This window comes from Ambystoma mexicanum, chromosome 7q (genome assembly GCF_040938575.1).
Source record: "Ambystoma mexicanum isolate Mex_15411 chromosome 7q, UKY_AmexF1_1, whole genome shotgun sequence".
Lineage (NCBI taxonomy): Eukaryota > Metazoa > Chordata > Amphibia > Caudata > Ambystomatidae > Ambystoma > Ambystoma mexicanum.
In genome coordinates, this window is record NC_090941.1 from 499096184 (window position 1) to 499114787 (window position 18604).

At 46.9% G+C, this 18604-nt stretch overlaps 1 protein-coding gene across 5 annotated transcripts in view; it reads right to left on the reverse strand.

The window, feature by feature from the left end:
* The window catches only part of FNDC3A (fibronectin type III domain containing 3A), a 3436199-nt gene that overhangs the window by 2347295 nt on the left and 1070300 nt on the right, over positions 1-18604 (reverse strand). The gene's annotated exons all lie outside the window — the stretch shown is intronic.

Sequence of the window (18604 nt, forward strand, 5' to 3'; positions counted from 1 at the left end):
AGCACATGTCCACCCCTATACTCTTTCCATTGTTATTCTTTCCCATGTTCTATTCCCAATAAGCATTGTGGCGCTTTGAAACATAATTCTGTTGTACAAAGCGAATTAAAAATGCTCAATGAAATAAAATAAAAAATAGAGAAATATACCACATTGAAATCCCTGATGGCAGAAGGGGTGACTTAAGTGTGCGCCAAAAGGCTAGAGACAAATTAGGTATGAGTACACAGTGTTCTAAAGCCTCACCTTGTGGTGTGTGTGGGTACTTGGCATGAGAATAAACACACAGGAGACATATGTAGTGAGAGCACGCAATCTCACCCAGTTTGACCTGATGAGCGCTGCTTCAGGTGCGCATGTGGGCATGACCGCAGGAATTATAGTCAGAGGTGTTCAATATATGCCAGAAATTTGGGTTGTGAACAAACAAATCAAACGCGGAACTGGGACTTAGTAAGGAAGGTTGGTAGGTTTGTAGGAGACTAAGAGCAGGGGTATGTTTTGGGCAACGAAATAGTACGGGCCGAGTGAGAAGGGGGTATAGATCTCTGTTTCTTAACAGTGCAGAAATAGCCCAACAAACATAATTTTCTGGTGTATTATCACTTTCCTCTTGCGGCACACATTGTAAATCACTGTTTTTAAATGTCCTTAGTTTTGCAAACCACATGTCTGAAACAAGGTCTTCTGCTGTCTGCCTTTTTTGTGGCATTCTTTCTTCAAAACTAACCTACCCCTCTCTGGCTTAGTTCACTGGATACAGGCTGGCATTGTCATTTGTCCTTGAATGATACGCACTAACAGTTCGAAAGAGACAATGTCGAATATTCACGTAGAATTGATAACATTGGCTATATTGAAAGTGTACACAAGAAACATTAGTTTCTATATCTAAGATCTGTTGTTCCGAGTGGTTGCTCAGCATGACATCGAGAGAATCGAACACCCTGAAATGATGTAAGTGTAACTTTATATAATATTTGGGTGTTTGAAAATGGCATGTGTGCTGTGCACTTGATGACTTACTATGTGGCGGACAAATTTAGTTTTTGATGAAAAGAATGCACATTGTACGTTATGTTGAACGATATTTATACCGCGCAAGTGTTGCACTTGAGGTGTTTTGTGCCTTGCTCAATCATATATTCTGTGCAGAGTTGGGAGTTGTTAGCTTGGCTATATTGTGGTGATGACTCCTCGAACACCAGCTCCCACAACCTGTGTTCAGGCTAATGATGTCTACACCGCTTTGTCCCGTGGCATAGCCTGGTGTGCAGTCACCACTGCATCCCTGGGCACCTTTAAAAGGGGTGGGGAGTGAAACTTTTCCCTGTGCCCTTGTGCTCCCTGGGTCCAGGCCGTTATCTGTCCTCTCGCTACTCATTCCACTTCAATATAATTCCCTCTGTTTGTGGTTCAACCTAACACGTTCCTATCTAAATCGTTAGTTTCAGGTAGGGCCTGCTATGGGAAACGGGTGCACTTGGGTCTCTCACCCATTCAGAGGTCTTACTACTTCCGTGTACTTCCCAGCACGTCGTGGTGTGGCCAACTCCCCCGTCTTGAAATCTCTGTGTTTATTCTGTGTGGTGTGGGTGTTGATCATTCGTTTTCGTCTGGTTCTGAAATTTTTATGTAACTTGTTAGCTAACATATTTTAATGTCTATATTTAATAAAAATATGGCTACTGAGATATATGCTTATGATCCTTCATCTGGCATCAGCGTTCTACCAGCCGACATATTTGTTGATGCAGGTATTTCCAAAGTATGCAGTTTTAAACCACCGCTGATGCACCTCTCCCTCCCAGGGAAACCATGTGTAGGATCGGTCGATGCGAAAATTCTACCAGTTTGTATTCTCCAAAATGGCCTGCGCATCAGCGACTCGGCAACCCACAGCCTCACTGTTGATCACTGTTGCCTACCAACAGATTCCTAAGCTCGATTTGAGCCTATCGTTGTTTGCTGGCTGGCAGAAGCCGGTCCCTTTTGTAAGGCCCTTGTTAGAAGGCACCATGTCTGTGCCCAGTTACTACATCGCCTTGGTGAGGGCAGGAGCCCTAGTACCACCATTCCAGCTGCAGGAGCAGCTCTGCTTAGCAACTCTCAACTATATCCAAGGACGAGCCTTCATCCGGCATCAGGGTTCTACCAGCCGATATAATATTTGCTGATGTAGGTATTTCCAAAGTATGCAGTTTTAAACCCCCTCTGATGCGCCTCTCCATCCCAGGGAAAGCACGTGGAGGATTGATCGGTCGAGGGGAAAATTCTACCAGTTTGTATTCTCCAAAATGGCCGGCGACTTGACAACCCACAGCCTCACTGTTGCCTAGCAACAGATTCCTGAGCTCAATTTAAGCTTATCATCCGCCGGCAGGCAGAAGCCGGACCCTGTTGTAAGGCCCTTGTTAAAAAGGGCCCCTGTCTGTGCCTGTCCGTGCCGGAAGTACAGATGGGAAGGCACAGCTTCACTGCTAAACAGCATTTACATCAGAGTTGCACCGATGTGCACTCCACGCGCCTGAGGACGCTATGGGGCACTTTAAACCATTCCACCCGGACCCTCATCCACACGGACCACACACTTACCAACAACTCCGCCTGTAGACACAGTGAGTTTATGATTCCAACCTAACGTGACATGTACACACTAAAGTGTAAATCTGCCTGCTTCTACTCTCCGCCCTCTGCAACTCATCCAAAAACAGGACTGCAAGACCTGTCCTTGGACTCAGCCCAGGGATCGTATCTCTCCAGGACTGAAATCTCTGCACTCGCTCCCAGTGGCTGTGAAGATTACGTTCAAAACCCTCTGCATTGTCCACAGGGCCTTCTGGGACCTGGGGCCTCAATACCTTCAACTCTCTCTTCATAAATATCTTTCTTCTCAAGCTCTTCGCTCTTCTGCCTCCAACTCCCTCAGGGTCAGTCGATTCTCCAAGCAACGAGTTGGTGGTAGATCTCCATCTTCGGCTGGGGCCTCCCTCTGGGACAGCCTTGCTGTCTCTCTGAAACTTGAGGTGAACCATCTCTGGTTCCAGAAGCACCTCAAGACCTTCCTCTTTGCTTCTGCTTTCTCTCATCCTTTCCCCTGCTGAACTCCTGGCTGAAACTGAAAATGCACTGGTCACCTGGCTACCCTTTAATCTCTGGCCCAGGTCCCCTCCCCTGCCAGCCCCTGCCCCTGTCTCCCCTGACAGTTGCACACCTGCACTGCCCCTCTGGCAACCCTTGCACTCAGGGTCTGTTTCTGTATCATCTGCAGTCCCCCTACCAGCACTTGGACACTTGATGTCTGAACTTACCCTTGCACTTGCCACCAGCTGGCTGCACTTTTTTACTGTTTTTACTGTGGGATCCCATGTACAGCACTGCACCCTCCCCTTTCCTGTCGCACATTTCCCCTCTGGCACGATCTCAATGTTACCTAGCCTAGTAAGATCATTGTCTCTGTCTTCCCTTCTGTTCCCCCTCCCTTGCCTCGTCGTGCCTTGAAACATTTGTGTATAGGCGCACTATGAATGTCATATTATACCGTATTAAGTGACCAGGTTTTTACCATGTCCTGATGTCTTGTTCTAATTTGTACGCATGGATCATTTCATGTTTTTTTTAATAAATTTTTTTTATTATTTTCAATAAAAAAGTTACATATCATCAAATCAACAAGCCAACAAAAGGTCACATAGCACGATTGGTTCATTACAGTAAGTAAGGCCGTCTTTGCAAGCACAGAAGTGCTCCGGGGGGGGGGGGGAGTGTATCTGGACGTGGATCTTGAGAGGCATTATGGAGCAGTTCGGCTTCCCGGGTCTACCTCTGCAGACATTACACAGTCTCCTCCCATTTCCCCCAAACCTTCTGGAACTTCCCAGGGCATCCCCTGGCATTGTAGATTCGTTTTTCCAGGGAGGCTCATCTGTCCATCTCATTGGCCCAACGGTCTAGACTCAGTTTGTCCTCAGCACCCCATGTTGCAGCCGTTTGCCTCTTCCCCAATCCCAGTGCCACAGCCAGAAATGTTTTCTCATGCTTGGTAAAATCTACCTCCCCCACACCCAGCAATACTAGTTTTGGGTCTTGCGGAACTGGGGACCCCAATACCTCAGAGATCTTGCGAATGCATCTTCCCCAGAAGTTCTGGATTACGTCACAGCTCCACACCATGTGGAAGAAAGTACCCTACTCTCTTTTGCATCTCAGGCATTCCCGTTGATTGCCCCGCCACATCATGCCATCGCCGCGCGGGAATAGTATGCCTGGTGTAATATTTTGAATTGGATCAGTCTTAGCCTGGCATCTATTCCTATTTCTCTCGTGAACATTAATGCTTCCACCCATTCCTCAGATTCTAGTGGGCCCAGGTCTCTTTCCCATTTACCTTTTAGACGGGACAGTTCTTGGGCTCCAAAAGAGGGGAGCACATGGTATAGCCTGGAAACTGGGTGTTAAGGGCATGAGTCAAATGAGTAATAATCACCGGGTGGGATCCCGTACTTCCCTTGCACAGCCTCTAAGTCTAGGAGGTGCTCATCCTGTACCACGTCCGCTAGCGTGCATAGCTCATGTCTTTCCCAAGTTGTGAAGTGCCCCATTATTCCGGACCTGGGCTGAGCTAGTGTTGGCCTCCCGCCCCACCCTATGCTCTAGTGGGCCTTTTCCCAGGCTTGGTGTATGTGAAGTATTCTCGTTATGTTGGCCATCCTTTCATGTTCCCCATAGAGTATCTGGAGAGGTGTGATCAGGCCTATTCTTTTAACCTCGGCCCTGATGTGTGGGAATGCAGGGTCCCTGTGAAGTCATTCATTCACCACCCCCTTTTGTGCTGCCCAGTAGTAGGTCCGGAGACATGGGAGAACATTACCCAACCTCCCAGACCGAGCGCTGCAGTGTTTTGAGGGCGATGCAAGTTTGTTTCCCTCCCCATAATAACCCACGAAGTATGTGGTCTATAGATATGAAGACTGTATTGGAGATGGGGAGTGGGGCGCTTTGATGGATGTATAGGAATTTCAGGAGTGTCAACATTTTGAATAGGGCCACTTTACCCATCACCCATCATTGTCAGGGGAAGGGACTGCCAGTGGACCACATCGGCAGAGAATATGTCTATTATCGGTTGTAGGTTATGTCAGAGGAAGTCATCCGGGTCCGTGCTGATATTACCCAGGTAGTCAAAGCCTAGGATCGAGACCGAGAATGGGAATTGTATGGGAATAGCAGCATTCAGCAACCCACACCTGGAGTGGGAAGAAAAACATTTTCTGTTTGTTAACTTGGAGCCCCATGAACCTTTCGTACTCCACGAGGAGGTTACAGGATAGCTAAAATATAAGAGAAGGTCATCATCATAGAGTGAGACTCAGTCCTCTCACCCCCACGGCCATGAGAATCCTGTCCAGTCCGCACCCGTCCTGAGTCATATTGCTAATGGTTCGATAGCTAGGGTGAATAGTAGGGGGAAAAGGGACAGCCTTGCCTGATCCCCCCCGTCCCAGTGTGAACGTCCTTGAGGACACCCCGTTCACTCGCATCACTGCTTCAGGGAAGTCGTGGAGTAGTTTAACCCAGGACATACAGCAGTTCCCAAATCCCATCCGGCCCATTATGTCCCACAGAGCATCCCAACCCACTGAATCGAATGCTTTTTCGAAGTCCACGGCCAAAAGTGCTAGTGGGTCCGAAATTGCCAGTGCCATGTCAATTGCTAACTGTACCCTGAGTAGGTTCATCATGGTGGATCTGCAGGGCATGAACCCGCATTGGTCCGGGTGGACAAGGGACCCTATTACTCCAAGTAGTCTGTTGGCTAGGATTCGTGCCAGAACCTTGGCCTCCCCATTAATGATATAGGCCTATAGGAGGCGCAAAGCTCTGGAGGTTTCCCGGGCTTGGGGATAACAACTATGGATGTCTTTCTGAGGTCTGAGGGGAGTTGCCCTTTTTCTTTGCTCTGTAGGAACATTCGGTGCATGTGTCTCATCAACGTTTCCCCTAGTCGCTTCTAGGTTTCTACCAGAAAGCTGTTGGGTCCCTGGGTTTTCCCTGATTGTAGTTGGGACAGTGCGGTCGCCACCTGTTCCTCCAAGATCTCGGTCTCAAATTCCTTCATCTGCTGCTCAGAGAGACTGGGGATTTTGATCGAGTATAGGAAGTTTGTGCCCTCTATCACCGATGACCTCGCCTGGGGGGAATAGAGTTTTTCATAGAACGTGGCAAAAGCCTCGGCAATGTCAGAATCTTCTGTTAAAAAATTCCCGCCCATCTGCCATAATGGCCCATACCTGTCCCTTGTTTCTGTCCTGCCTTTCTAGCCAACCTAGGGTCTTGGCGGCCTTGTCCCCCATCTCGTATTTTGCTGAGAACCGCCCAGTGGGCGGCCCTCGCATTATCTAAGGCCACGTTTCTTAGGACCTCTTGTGATGTGACTAGGGCTTCTTGTGAGGCTCGGGATCCTGATTCGAGGAATTGCTCCTCTTTCTTAGATGCCTGTTCCTCTGCTTCCACAATTTTCTGAGTGTGTTGTCGGCAGTGAGCCGACACCAGAGAGATGGCCTCACCCCAGAGTGTTGTCTTGTAGGCCTCCCATAGTGTAGTCAGGCTGTCTACCGATCCCTCATTCAGGGAGAAATACTCCACCATGTTTTTGGATAGGCCCTCCATTAGCTCAGGCATTCCCAGGTAGTATGTGTTTATGCGCCAGGTTGTGTAAGGTTTAATACGCCCATTCTTTACTACTATAAGCAGGGGGGAGTTGACTGAGATGCCTCTTGCTAAAAACACAGCGGACACCAACTGGTGTGCCACGTTCTGAGGAACGAAGTAGTAGTCTAACCTTGAGAGTGATCTGTGTGCATTGGAATAGAATGACAACCCAGATTCCCCCTCATGCAGTGTCCTCCATGTATCCACCCTCGCAAGTGCCTTAACAAAGGGGTGTAGTTTAATTGGTGTGTCTGGGTTTCTGTAGCCCCTGCATGATCTGTCCCTGTCTATCTCCATGACCTCATTAAAGTCCCCGCCCACAACCCAATAATCTACCCGGCAGGTAAGTATTGCTGCCTGGAGTTCGTATAGGAGTACCATCATATGTGGTGGGGTACGTATACTGCGATGATGCCCCAGCTGCTTCCCTACAGTTTGCCCATTACTGCGACATATCGGCCCTGTGGGTCGGCCCGTACCTCCTTCAGGTGGAACGGTTGTTAGGGAGAATTCTCTGTTTAGGCTGAATTTCCTAACCTACTGAGTTCCCCAGCTGCTTTGCTGGATTTTTGGGGTTTATTTTTTTCTCCTGCCAAGAGTGAGACTCTTTTACCCTCACTCTTGGACATGATTTGAGTGTATCTCTTTGATTCTATATGTGTTTAATGGGCTATGGGGTCTTTTACTCCATAGGGCTTCATGTGTTTTTGTGATGTGTGTTACACAGCACCCTCAGTGCAGTGACACAGGGGTGTCATAGTGACTCCCCAGTATAGACTCCATACCCTGGGACTGACTACTGTCTCCCAGGGCATGTAAAGTCACCCTTGACTTTACCAGTCTCAAATTCTGAACAGAACCAGTACAAACCATCATATTGTGGACGTACTGGCCGGGGCAATTCGATTGCCCCGGGGTCTGTTAGTCGAGGGGACACGTCTCTGTCCCCCCTGATCGAGTTTTGGCTGGTGGCAGTGAATACTACTTTTTATATTCGACCGCGAATATATCCCTATGGGATTTCCCATTGTTTGAGGCTACCAACTTTAATTATTTAATTCCTATAGCCTCGAACATACCGCCGGGTTATTTATTTAATATTCATTCTCCGGTTGGTATTTTTTGCCAGAACTCGGTTCTAAAATGGCGTTTGTGTTCGCTTCTGTGACTCCAACCCAAGTTGAGCCCTTTGTTCCACTTTTTGGCGGGCTTCTCCACAGAAGCCCTCCAAAGTGGTGCCACTCTGTCTGGGGTACTTAGGAGGGGTGGAGGGGGATTTAGGCACCCTGGACTGAGTTGCTTAGGCAACTCAAGTCGCACTCCGTCCTGATTGGCCCAAGAGGTGAGCATGTTTGAGTGACAGCTAGGCTGAGTGAATGGGGGTTTTCTGCATAAAAGCAGGGCTTTGGGGACTGGAACTTCAGAAGTCGCCACAGGACCTAAGAATCCAACGAGGGAGAAGCTGAGCCGACCTGCTACGACAACACCACCGGTGGAGCCCTGCTGAACCGTCTCACCACTTTTCCCCAACGACAGAGGAGATCTCCAGCCCGGAGAGTCTTCTTCCTTCGACTGGTGGGGATTAACCAGTCTGCTTCCTTTTTCGCTTCCTGGAACATCTCGTGGCTGCCTTGCCTGTGCCAAGCACCCCGGCAACCGGGATACCACGTTTTACCACTACCGCGAATCAAAGGTAGTACCTTTAACCCGAAAACTCTGCGGCTGGTTTCTTCCCTGGCAGTGCAAAGACCTTCATCTTTCCTCCACGTCGAGATCTTCTCTTCCTCTGGACGACGCCGCGACTTGCACCCGCTGCCAGGAACAACTGCCCCCGCCGGAGGATCCTTTCCACATAAGGTACCGTGTTCCACCTGGCTTCCCTTGCAACCGACTGTACGGGGTAGATTTAGCCCCCGGCTTTCAACCCTGGGTTAGCCTGGGACACCCTGGCTAAACTTTTCTGAGCCTAACTAAAACCTTTCCGAACTCCCTGCAAGACCTTTTAAGCCTGTTGTCAATGTGTGATCTTGGGTGCATTTGTGCCCTACTCTCTCCAAGAGTGGGCCCAGCCTATGGACTTTGGCTCACAAGTAACTTTTGACTTTCCTGCCTTGCTTAAGAGTTCCTAAGTATTAGTGTGGTGTATTTTCCTACATTCTGCCTTTTTCCCTCCTTTTTTCGCTAACTTATTGGAGTGCCATCTATAGTTAAGCGCTCACCTCTGTCTGGAAATAAGTGGTGTTAACTAAGACTTGTCTGATAAGGAATAAGGAGTGTATATATAATAATAGTAATTGTGTTTAGAGTGTTTTACAATAATAGTGCTGGAGTGTTTCAATAAGTTTTTAAATAATTATATACCTTGATACCAAAGATCTGGTCAGTGTTTGCTTGTGCTATTGTATCTGAGTACCTATTGTGTATACTTTGCATACTGCCTAACTCTTCTTGAGAGAAGTCTGACTGCTCAGCCACAGCTACCAGGTAAATCTGGGTGGTACAGACTGCTACCAAGTGGGTTTACTGCCAACACCTGTAGTCTTAAATCTTTTGCAGTGGTCCCCAAGGGAACTGCACAGGTTTCTGCCTAACAACGGTACCCTCTTATCAATAGGGATCATCGTGCCTCTTGCCCCCCTCGAGAATCCTGTGTGGTATGTCAGCGAGTAGTTGGACCTCATAAAGAACTTGCATTCTGTTCTGGCTAGGTGCGTTTCTGTTAGGAGGGCGATGTCGGGTGAGTGTCGATTGAGAAATTGAAGTACCAATCTTCGCTTGATACTAGAGCCCAGTCCGTTGACGTTGCATGTCAACAGAGCTATTTCCCCGTCACATGACATGAGTATCCCAGTAGTGTATTGCAGGGTTTGGAGATTATACTGTGAATTCAAAACTCTCCACCCCAGTAGGTGTCCAGCTTGCCCCTAGAGCCATTGTGTTTCCTCTCATGTGTTCCATGACCCTCGCTTTGTCTACCATTGAAGCCATGTGACCATCAAACCTAAACAGTTGCAGTGTGACCATTAGAACTAAGCAATAAGAAAAAAAACAGTTTCCTGCTCATTTATCCCTTTGTCAGACTGCAATTTATGTGGATCAAGTGCAACCTCAGGGTCTCCCTCAGTGAGCCAAAGCACAACACTAGGTAAGCCTGCCCCCATCTGTAACCAAACCACCCACCCCCACCCTGCACTCCCCCCCCCCCCCCAACTAGAAGTACCAAACTTGTGCAAACTAAACCTTCTGAAAACATGTTCGGGGGGTCCCTTGAGAGCCATCACTGCACTTTGGTGTTACCGGCCGGGAGGCCGCTGCCTGGAGGATTGGAGATGGCAGTCGGCACAAATCAGTGAAGACCGACCTCGTGGGGTACTTGGTGCATATTCGGACTTTGCCTTATTCCTACATCCATCAGTCTACGTTCCCGTTTTCCGGGGTCCGCTATCCTATTCTTCGCTGCATGGTCTCAACACCTCTGGCCGGGCTGGGTTAGTTAGTTCCCTTGGTATCGTCCTTTTCTTTTTTTTTTTTTAAACATCTTTATTTATTTTTTATTTTTATTTTATTAATACTTGAATTTAAACACAAGATAATGATTTTTACAAGGTTAAGAGAACCGAACAGAGACACCCGGCCTCGTCCTCTAGAGGTAGATACATGATCGTTAGTTAGTCCACTGGCTAGATATCCATGCAGTCTGGCCGAAAATTTACGAGGTTTCTTCAACTGGGCCATTTTCCATCGTCTCGTTTGTGGATTGAATTGTCATTTTTAACACCAGGTCTATAAGTTTCACTGCAGCTATGGTCCATCTTCTGGTTTCCCCAGATATCAGTCTGTTCCAAATGGTCTCCAGGTCTGCCGTTGGAGGATCAATAAGTAATGATTCCAAGTAGACACAGCGATTCTGGGTTGTCTCTGGGCACATCAGCACAAAATGTTTGAGTGTTTCTGGGGAGTCATGTTTTTTGCACAGACGGCATCCAGTTTCTGCCGATGCTGATCTGATTGATGTAATTTCTCGTGTTAGGAGCAAATTAAGTCCGCAATACTTTATTGGGTAACTTAATGCAGTAATTTTGCAGTTCTTTGACTTTGTTAAAAGTCAAAGGAAGATGGGTCAGCAGTTTGTTTGCACTTGCTTTCTCAATGGTGGCAATCCAGTCATTCAATTCCATCTTTTTTTTTTAATCTCTGTGGATTGTGTCTGAGATCCCACTCTGAACATGCCACCTCGTTCAGTATGTCTTTTTGACGTGCGACCCATGTTTGCAGGCCCTTACATTTTTCGCTCCTCAGTTCTTCTGCGATGATGTTGTAGATAGGTAAAGAATCTGCTACTAGAATTTTCCGATACAGTAGAATCGCATTCTGTTCAACTAGGCTTGCCAAGGAAACTAGCCCCAGTTCCCGTCTGATTGCTGCCCTTTGTGTAGATTTTGATAGTCCCAAAACAGCCTTCCAGATGTACCCCTCGATTTTGTTCCAGATAGTTGGAGGCATGTTAACAGAAGCGTCCATCCCACAGATTAATGCCGGAACAACTTTTGTTCTATAAATTGGATTGCTGGTAGAAGTGAAAATTTACCATATTTGTTGTTGACTAACTTGGTCTGAGATGTCAGCCGCTTTGTTTTCTCCCACAGCGAGTCTTGCATTGAACTTTCTTTGGCTGAACTGTCGAATGTGACTCCTAAGTATTTGAAGTTTCTTACTACTTCCACTTCTGTTTTGTCCAGATACCAGTTTTGTTTTTTTTGTGCTTTTTTGCCCTGCTTGACTAATACAAGGATTTTCGTTTTTGATTTGTTCATTTCTAGATTATTTTCTTCCATATATCTGGACAGGTTGTCCAATTTTCTTTGCTGCCCAATTTGAGTTTGATCGATCAATATCACGTTGTTAGCGTACATCAATCTTGAGATGGGCGTTAGCCCTATTTTCGGGGGGAACGCCCTTGCTTTAGTTTCCCATTGTTGGTAATCGCCTAAAAAGGAGATAAAAAGCACTGGCGTCAAGGGGCATCCCTGTTTGACTCCCCTGTACACCAGGATTTCATCGGAAAGGGTACCTTGTCTGTTAAGTTTCACCCTGATTTGCGTGTCCAAATGGAAGGCGATGATTGGTTCCAAGATCTCTTTTGGGCAATCCCAGTTTTCAAGTTTGGCCCACTGTTTAGCTCGATCAATTTTGTCAAAAGCTTTTGCTAGATCTGCGAAAGCAAGATATATTTTCGGAGCGCCTTTCTTCACTTTGAGCTTTAAGATTGTGAGTAGCAAGATGTTAACGGCTGTACTGCCCTGTTTCTGGAAACCCATTTGGAAATGATCACTGCATGGTGCATTTTTGTACCAATTTCTAAAGAGTCCGAGCAGGCTGGAGCCGTAGATTTTCCCTATGATGTCTAAAAGGGCTATAGGCCTGTAGCTCTCTGAGTTTTCCCTGCTTCCTTTCTTGAAGATAGGTACTATGATGGCATTTGACCAAGTTTCTGGGATCGATTTTGATCTAGCGCAGTGGCTAAAGATTTTACTGATCACTACTGCCCACTCTTTCGGTGCTTGTTTCAGATCTATATTGGTCAAGCCATCAGGGCCCGGCGCTCTTGAGTTTTAAAGTTTGATGATCAATTTTTCAGTCTCATCACCGTATTTAGATTGGTTGACTAGTATTGGGGAGGTCAAAGAGCGTCTTGAAATGCACTGTCCATTGGGCTTCCGAAACAGATTTGGATATCTCAATTTCAGATTGGGTTGACATCGTTTTGATCAAAGACCAAAATTCTCCGGATTTTTTGGTGCTAAGTCTTCGCAGCATTTCTTCCGAATCATGTTGTTAGAGTGCTGCTCTTCGATGTTTTATCCATTTGGAATAAAGTCTTGCTTCCTCTTCCCAGTGACGCCAGGCTGTGGGAGTATTTATTTTCAATGCAATTCACTTCAGTTTGCGCATGGCTTTCCGTTTTTCTACCACCAGCTTATCATACACATGTTTCGGTTGTTTGGTTTGCTTTTTCTGTGTAGTAGCTGTTACTCTGTGGGCCAGCAGAAGAGGGAGATAGTTTGGTCTAGTATAGCCATCCGATTGTGTTGCAAGCTAATCCTCCATGTTATATTTGGCATTTATCTTTATCATGTCTTTTGTAGTGAGGCAAAGCCTTGACTGCTGATTATTTATGGCAACACCATATTTGTATGACCGTTTGGGTATACGTGTACCTTGCCAAACACAGACGAGAAGATTATGGTCGCTATGCAGAGTTCTCTGTACGTCGAAAGCTTTTATAAATCGGGAGCAGACCTTGACTCACATAGATATGGTCCAGTGTGGCTTTGGCATTTAACCGTTCCCACGTCGGGATAATATTTTGCTCTGGGAACAGGGATGTTATATTGTGCAGATTTCTTGGGCTTGTTAGAGTCGTTCAGGCCTTGCCTCTTTCTACTGTTTGTCCTTGAGGGAACCGGTTCAACGGGTCGTCTGCGATTTTGCCGCACTTTGCGTTCAGATCCCTGCAAATTATAATGTCAATCTTTTCATCTGTCTCAAGATTTTATCAATTATTGCCTCCATGTCTGAGCAGAACCCTTTGGTTGTCGTGCGTTGGGGGTTCCAGTAAATATTTATGACCACCAAATGGGTTTGGTGAGCTGCTTCTTCGCTGGTAGTTTTTCGAGTCCAATTTCGCAGGACAGCTAAAATCCCATATGATTTTTCCAAGGTTGCCATCATGGTGAAACCCGAGCCTATTTTAATTGCTGTCAATAGCCCCACCGAGGGGCGCCCCAAGAGACCTTTCGTTGCCGGTGATATTTCTACCGTAAAGCCATCAAGGGATGGTTTGTCCGCCAACCAGGTTTTCTGTAAGCAAAGAATATCAAAGAGTCCCAGGTCGACGTCTCCCGTCATCGTTAAATGTGACTCTCCTCTGGTGTTCCAGGAACCCAGAGTATAGGTGTCTGTCGGAGCTTCCTAGAAGATCACTACAACTGGGAACAGAGGACATTGATTGTTGCTAATTCTTGTTTGTAGGCATCAGAGTTGATTTCAACCAGTTCCATGGACCCTTTGTAGTGGCTACTTCTCTGGCCCCTCTTGGCTTTGCGTCTCGTGTTGTTTCACCATTCTGTCTTTGCCTTTTTGGGGAGTAAATGTGTCTGTAGTTACTACTTTGGTTGTCCTCTCTTTTGTGGTGTCTACCACGTTCTTGTTGCTTGGAGCTCTTTCTGTATCTTTCAGCGGTGTCTCAGAGCCTTTCATCCTCGGCTTCAGATCTGTATTTCCCCTGGCGTTGCTATTCTTGGTCTATATTCTCGTAAGAGGAATATTGTCTGTTTCGCCCTTGCCACTTTCCGCTTCGGTGGGGCCTATAGAGGGTTTCTTTTCTTGAAGTATATTGCTGTTTACGAAATTTCTCTTCTTTCTTTGTAGAATCTTTTTTATCCGACGGTCTCGGATCTCCTATTTCTGATAGGAGGAACCTTAACTGTTCAATTTCTTTGAGCACTGCTCTCGACAAGTCTTGGATACTGTGCGATTTCACATGGAGGTATGCTTTTGCTATCTCCCCTCTGTGGTAAGGTTCCACGAGTTTGAGGTCTTCGGTCCTTATCTGTCTTAGGGAGTTTGTTTTCCTAGTTATTGCTAAGACATTTTTTCTGTTGAGGATCGTATAACCTTCTGCTCGTTTGGCTTGCTCTAGTTTGAAGATGCGTACGAGTCCTTTATCTTTATTTTTTCACGGAGAGCCACACTTAGTTTTCTCTGGCGTCTTTTTTTCTGTCACAGCTCGGCATTGCCCGTTTTTTTCTGTTTGCATTATTTCTAAGTGTCCTCTGTTCAGGACCTTGTCTGGTCCTGTGGGTACATGCCTAATTTTGTCTTTCTCCTTTATCGATTGCAAACTTTCTTCTTCTCTTATCGGCGTTGACTTTTCACCAATCTTCGGATCGCTTTCCCAGTGCTGCGACAGATTTATAAGATCTGAATTCACCAGGAATTCCTCCACTGATCTGGGCGATCTTGTTAGGTCAACCACCTTGGAGCCGGTCTGTGTATCAACCTGTATTCTGACCTCTTCATGACTTCTTTTCTGTTCGTCCCCTGTCACCTTTTTGTCATTTCTTGTACTCACTGGTTCCTCCACGTGATTTGACAGTTTCAAAACCGTTTGCTGTTTCATTGTAAGTGGTAGGTCTTTCGGTGCGTTATCCATTGTTAGTATGTTGTCCATTTCCACTATTTCCTTGGTTCTTTTTTTGATTTTCAAGACATCAGCACTGTCTTTGTGCGAGTTCGTAGCAGAAACTTTCTTTGATCCCTTATCGCCATTACAGGGCTGATTTTTAATTTCCGCTTGCAGCACATCCACTAGTTTTTCAAGCATTGACACTTTGAGTTCCAAGGCTTTATGTTGGATGGTGTTTTTGGTCTCTGTTGCTGTTATATATCCTTCTATGAACTTCATTTTAGTGTCTATGTTTGACAGGACTGCAGTATTGTCTTACACACTTTCTCTTATCGATTCATACAGTTTGCCAAATGGGGCTAGGGCAATAGTAATGGCCAACATTATCATCATCATATCTGATTTTTTTGATGGAGTCTTTTGGAGTTGCTGATGAGATTTCACTAAAGCGCCGGTTCTTTGGAGGGGTAGAGATGTTTGGTCGTTTGTTGCTACCACAAGGTGAATCCAAAGCTTCCCAGAAGCTTGAGGCATTTGGTTCCTGGCGGAGGTCGGATACCTGGGCTGAGATTGCGTTTCTGTTTATACGGTCCTCTTGTGGCCTTGCCTCTGTGTCCCCCTTTTTGCTTTTTGAATACGGAGTGTGTCCTGTGATCGTATGATCTTTTGTCCACGCCAGGCGTTGGTCCTTTTCTTGCTGATCTTGTGGATTGTCCATTCCATTAACAGGAGCGGTTTCTTCTATGGGAGATTGCCTTGGTGGCATCGGCACCTGTTTTGATGTTTTTGAATTCTGTCCATTTTGCAGCAGAATGTCCATTTGTTGTTGCGGTGTAGTCTTTCTCGGTTCCGTCATTACGGGCTGATGGCCTGTGTTTGAATGCGTAGGTGTCTCCGTCGTCTGCTGGATTTCCCTCATCTGTGGTTGTTTCTGCGTAGCGTTTTTTGTTGGTGAGGGAACCACTAGCAAGGTATTTTGCATCCCTCTGTTAGGTGACTTTTCAGTTGCAATATCAATTTTGCTGAGTTTTTTTATTGGCGTAATTTCGCGAGTAGCTTCCAGTAGCTCTGCGTCTGATAGCTTGGTGTCTGTATCTATTTTCCTCTTTTGGTAGTTGGTGAAAAAAGACTTCAGAGGACAGGACAGGAGTGGCTTTGGCAAGAACTGTCCCAACTTTGCCCCACCTTTATTTTGTTATTTTTGTAATGGCGCCATTGTTGTCTTCCTTTTATTTGGAGCCATGTTTTTGATGGCTTGCTTCTGCTTACTAGGCTTTGTGTTCGCCAAGTTTTGTGTTTTCACTTGCTTTTTTGTTCGAAGTTTACATTTGGGCTTGTCTCCATGTGAGTTGGTTTTTAGGAGGGTACGGTTGCACTCTGCATCCATGTCACTGTAGGTGTCTGGGTCCGAGTTAGCTGCCTCATGACTCCTTCCTTTCTGTGTCACTTTCTCTTTCCCCTTCACTACCTTGGACTTCTAGGCGCTGCTCACCGCTCCTGTTGTGTTGCGGTTCTTGATGTATCATCGCTTTCACACTTGATTTATTGCACGCTGCTGGCTGAGATTGTTAATTGGAGTCCTGCAGTGCTAGTGTTGGCTTTGTGGTGGCAATGGCCGATCTTCCAGGCTCCTCCTGGGCTTGAGGGGGGGTCTACCCCCCCCACTGGAGCCCTTCTCTGTCTCTGTATCTGGATGGGCTCGTTCCCCAGCATTGCCGCCATCTGTTGCATGTTCTTGGACTCCACCCGTCAGGGGCAGAGCCGAGCGAGAGCCACTGGAGCCTGTCACCTTGCAGCTGCGGTCCCGCGTGGAGTCCTGCAGGGGCCGCCCTCCGGCCGCCTCTGCCGGAAGCTCACTCGCCTCAGCGGTGCGCGGAATGCCAGTTGCTTCGGACAGACTCGCTTCGATCCTTGGCTCTTCCCGTTTCGAGCCACTGCAATCGGATCCCGGATCCACCCTCGGATTAGACGGTAGGTCGTTTTCACTACCCAGTTTCGGGAGGCTTACTTCTAGATCCAGTGTACTTTTATTACTTCTTAAACGGCGGCGACCCGTATCTACCTCCCCTTCATAGGCAATGTTAGGGGTGATCTCTTGGGCTTGATTCACTGGCGAAGACGTCAATTTAGATTCCGACTTTTGGAGTTTGTGCCCCGCTGCATTGGCCGTGCCTGGCCGTGGTCTCTGAGCACGCAGGATTTCCATTTCTTCCACGTCTGCCGCGGACTGCAGCAGACTGAACTCTGCCCGATCTCTGCGCGCGCTCCGTGCTTTCCAGGAGTTTTTAAAGGCAGTTGATGTTATTTTCCTTAAAGACACAGTAATCCACAACGCAAAACAGAACAGGGTCCATGCAACATCGGTGCAGCTCCTCTCTGCAGCAGACTGAGCTCTGCCCGAACTCTGCGTTTATTTATTAAACAAAGGCATACAACCTTATGACCATGTAACATTTTCAGTGAACTAGAGATAATACTTCTATGATCCATTTACTTTTAACCCATCCAGTTCAGTGATATCTCTCGTGCCTCCAAGTGTTTGCAACGATTCACCCCACCCTACCCACCCTGCCCCCTCACGCCCCTCCCCTTTTATGCTTCAGCATTTGTGATCAAGAGTTGAGTCATTATTACATTCATTCCCGGGAGGCAGTGCTGGGCTTTGGCTTATGTTTGAGGCTCAGATGACATGCGTGTTTTTGAGTAGACGTGGTTTGAAATACAGGGCCTCTCTGTCCCACACCAGCTCATGGAAGGGGTTCCAGATTGTTAGAAACTTTAAATATTTCCCTGTGCTGAGGGCACATACCTTTTCCATCGCCATCACTCCCCATATTTTGACCCACCACCAGGCAGTCAGTGGGCCTGATTCCCATTTCCAGTTCTGTGCGAGGGTCACACTCGCCGCTGATAAAAGGTGAATGATCTCCAAAATATAAAATACCAAGCGGCTCTCGACCCAGACATTGCATATTTACCCTCGACGGGTGTTCCAAACAGAACTGTTTTCGGGGACATTGGGAAACCCCCACAATGTCTTTTATATGCCTAAGTATTTCCTTCCAATAGGCCACTGCTTTGGGACAAGACCACCACATATGGAATAAGTCTCTCCTCTCCCTGCAGTTCCTCCAACATGTGGGTGGATAGTCCTTATTGATTTTGTGTAGACGGTAGGGGTTCATATTCCATCTGAAACATAACTGGTACGCGGACTCTTTGATTGTGGTGCATCCGGATGTCCCGTGTGCCCTTGCTCATATTTGATTCCACTCCTCTTCAGTTAATGACTCTTCCATGTCTCTTTCCCAATTTGCTTTGCATGGGAGATTATCCGTTGGTTGCGCGTTGGACAGCAGTCTGAAAAGCTGGCCACTCCCTTCGTTGTCAGGCCCTCCTGCATGGTCAGCTCAAGACCCGACGGTTGTCTCATGCCCGCCTTCTTCAATGCTGGGTAAGTTATCCAGTGTCTGATTTGTGTATATTTATAGCGCTCCCTTTCCCCTATTCCAAATTTCTTTTGGCAGTCTGTATAGAGCAAGGGGGAGCCATCTCTGTACATGTCCTTTAGGGTCAGTGCATCTGCGCCCGTCCAGCCTTCCTAGAATTTCCACTGGAGGCCCATTGAGAAATCCGGATTGTGCATTAGCGGAGTGCAGGGGCCCAGACAGCTAAGAATGTGTTTCTGTTAAGCTGGGTATCTCG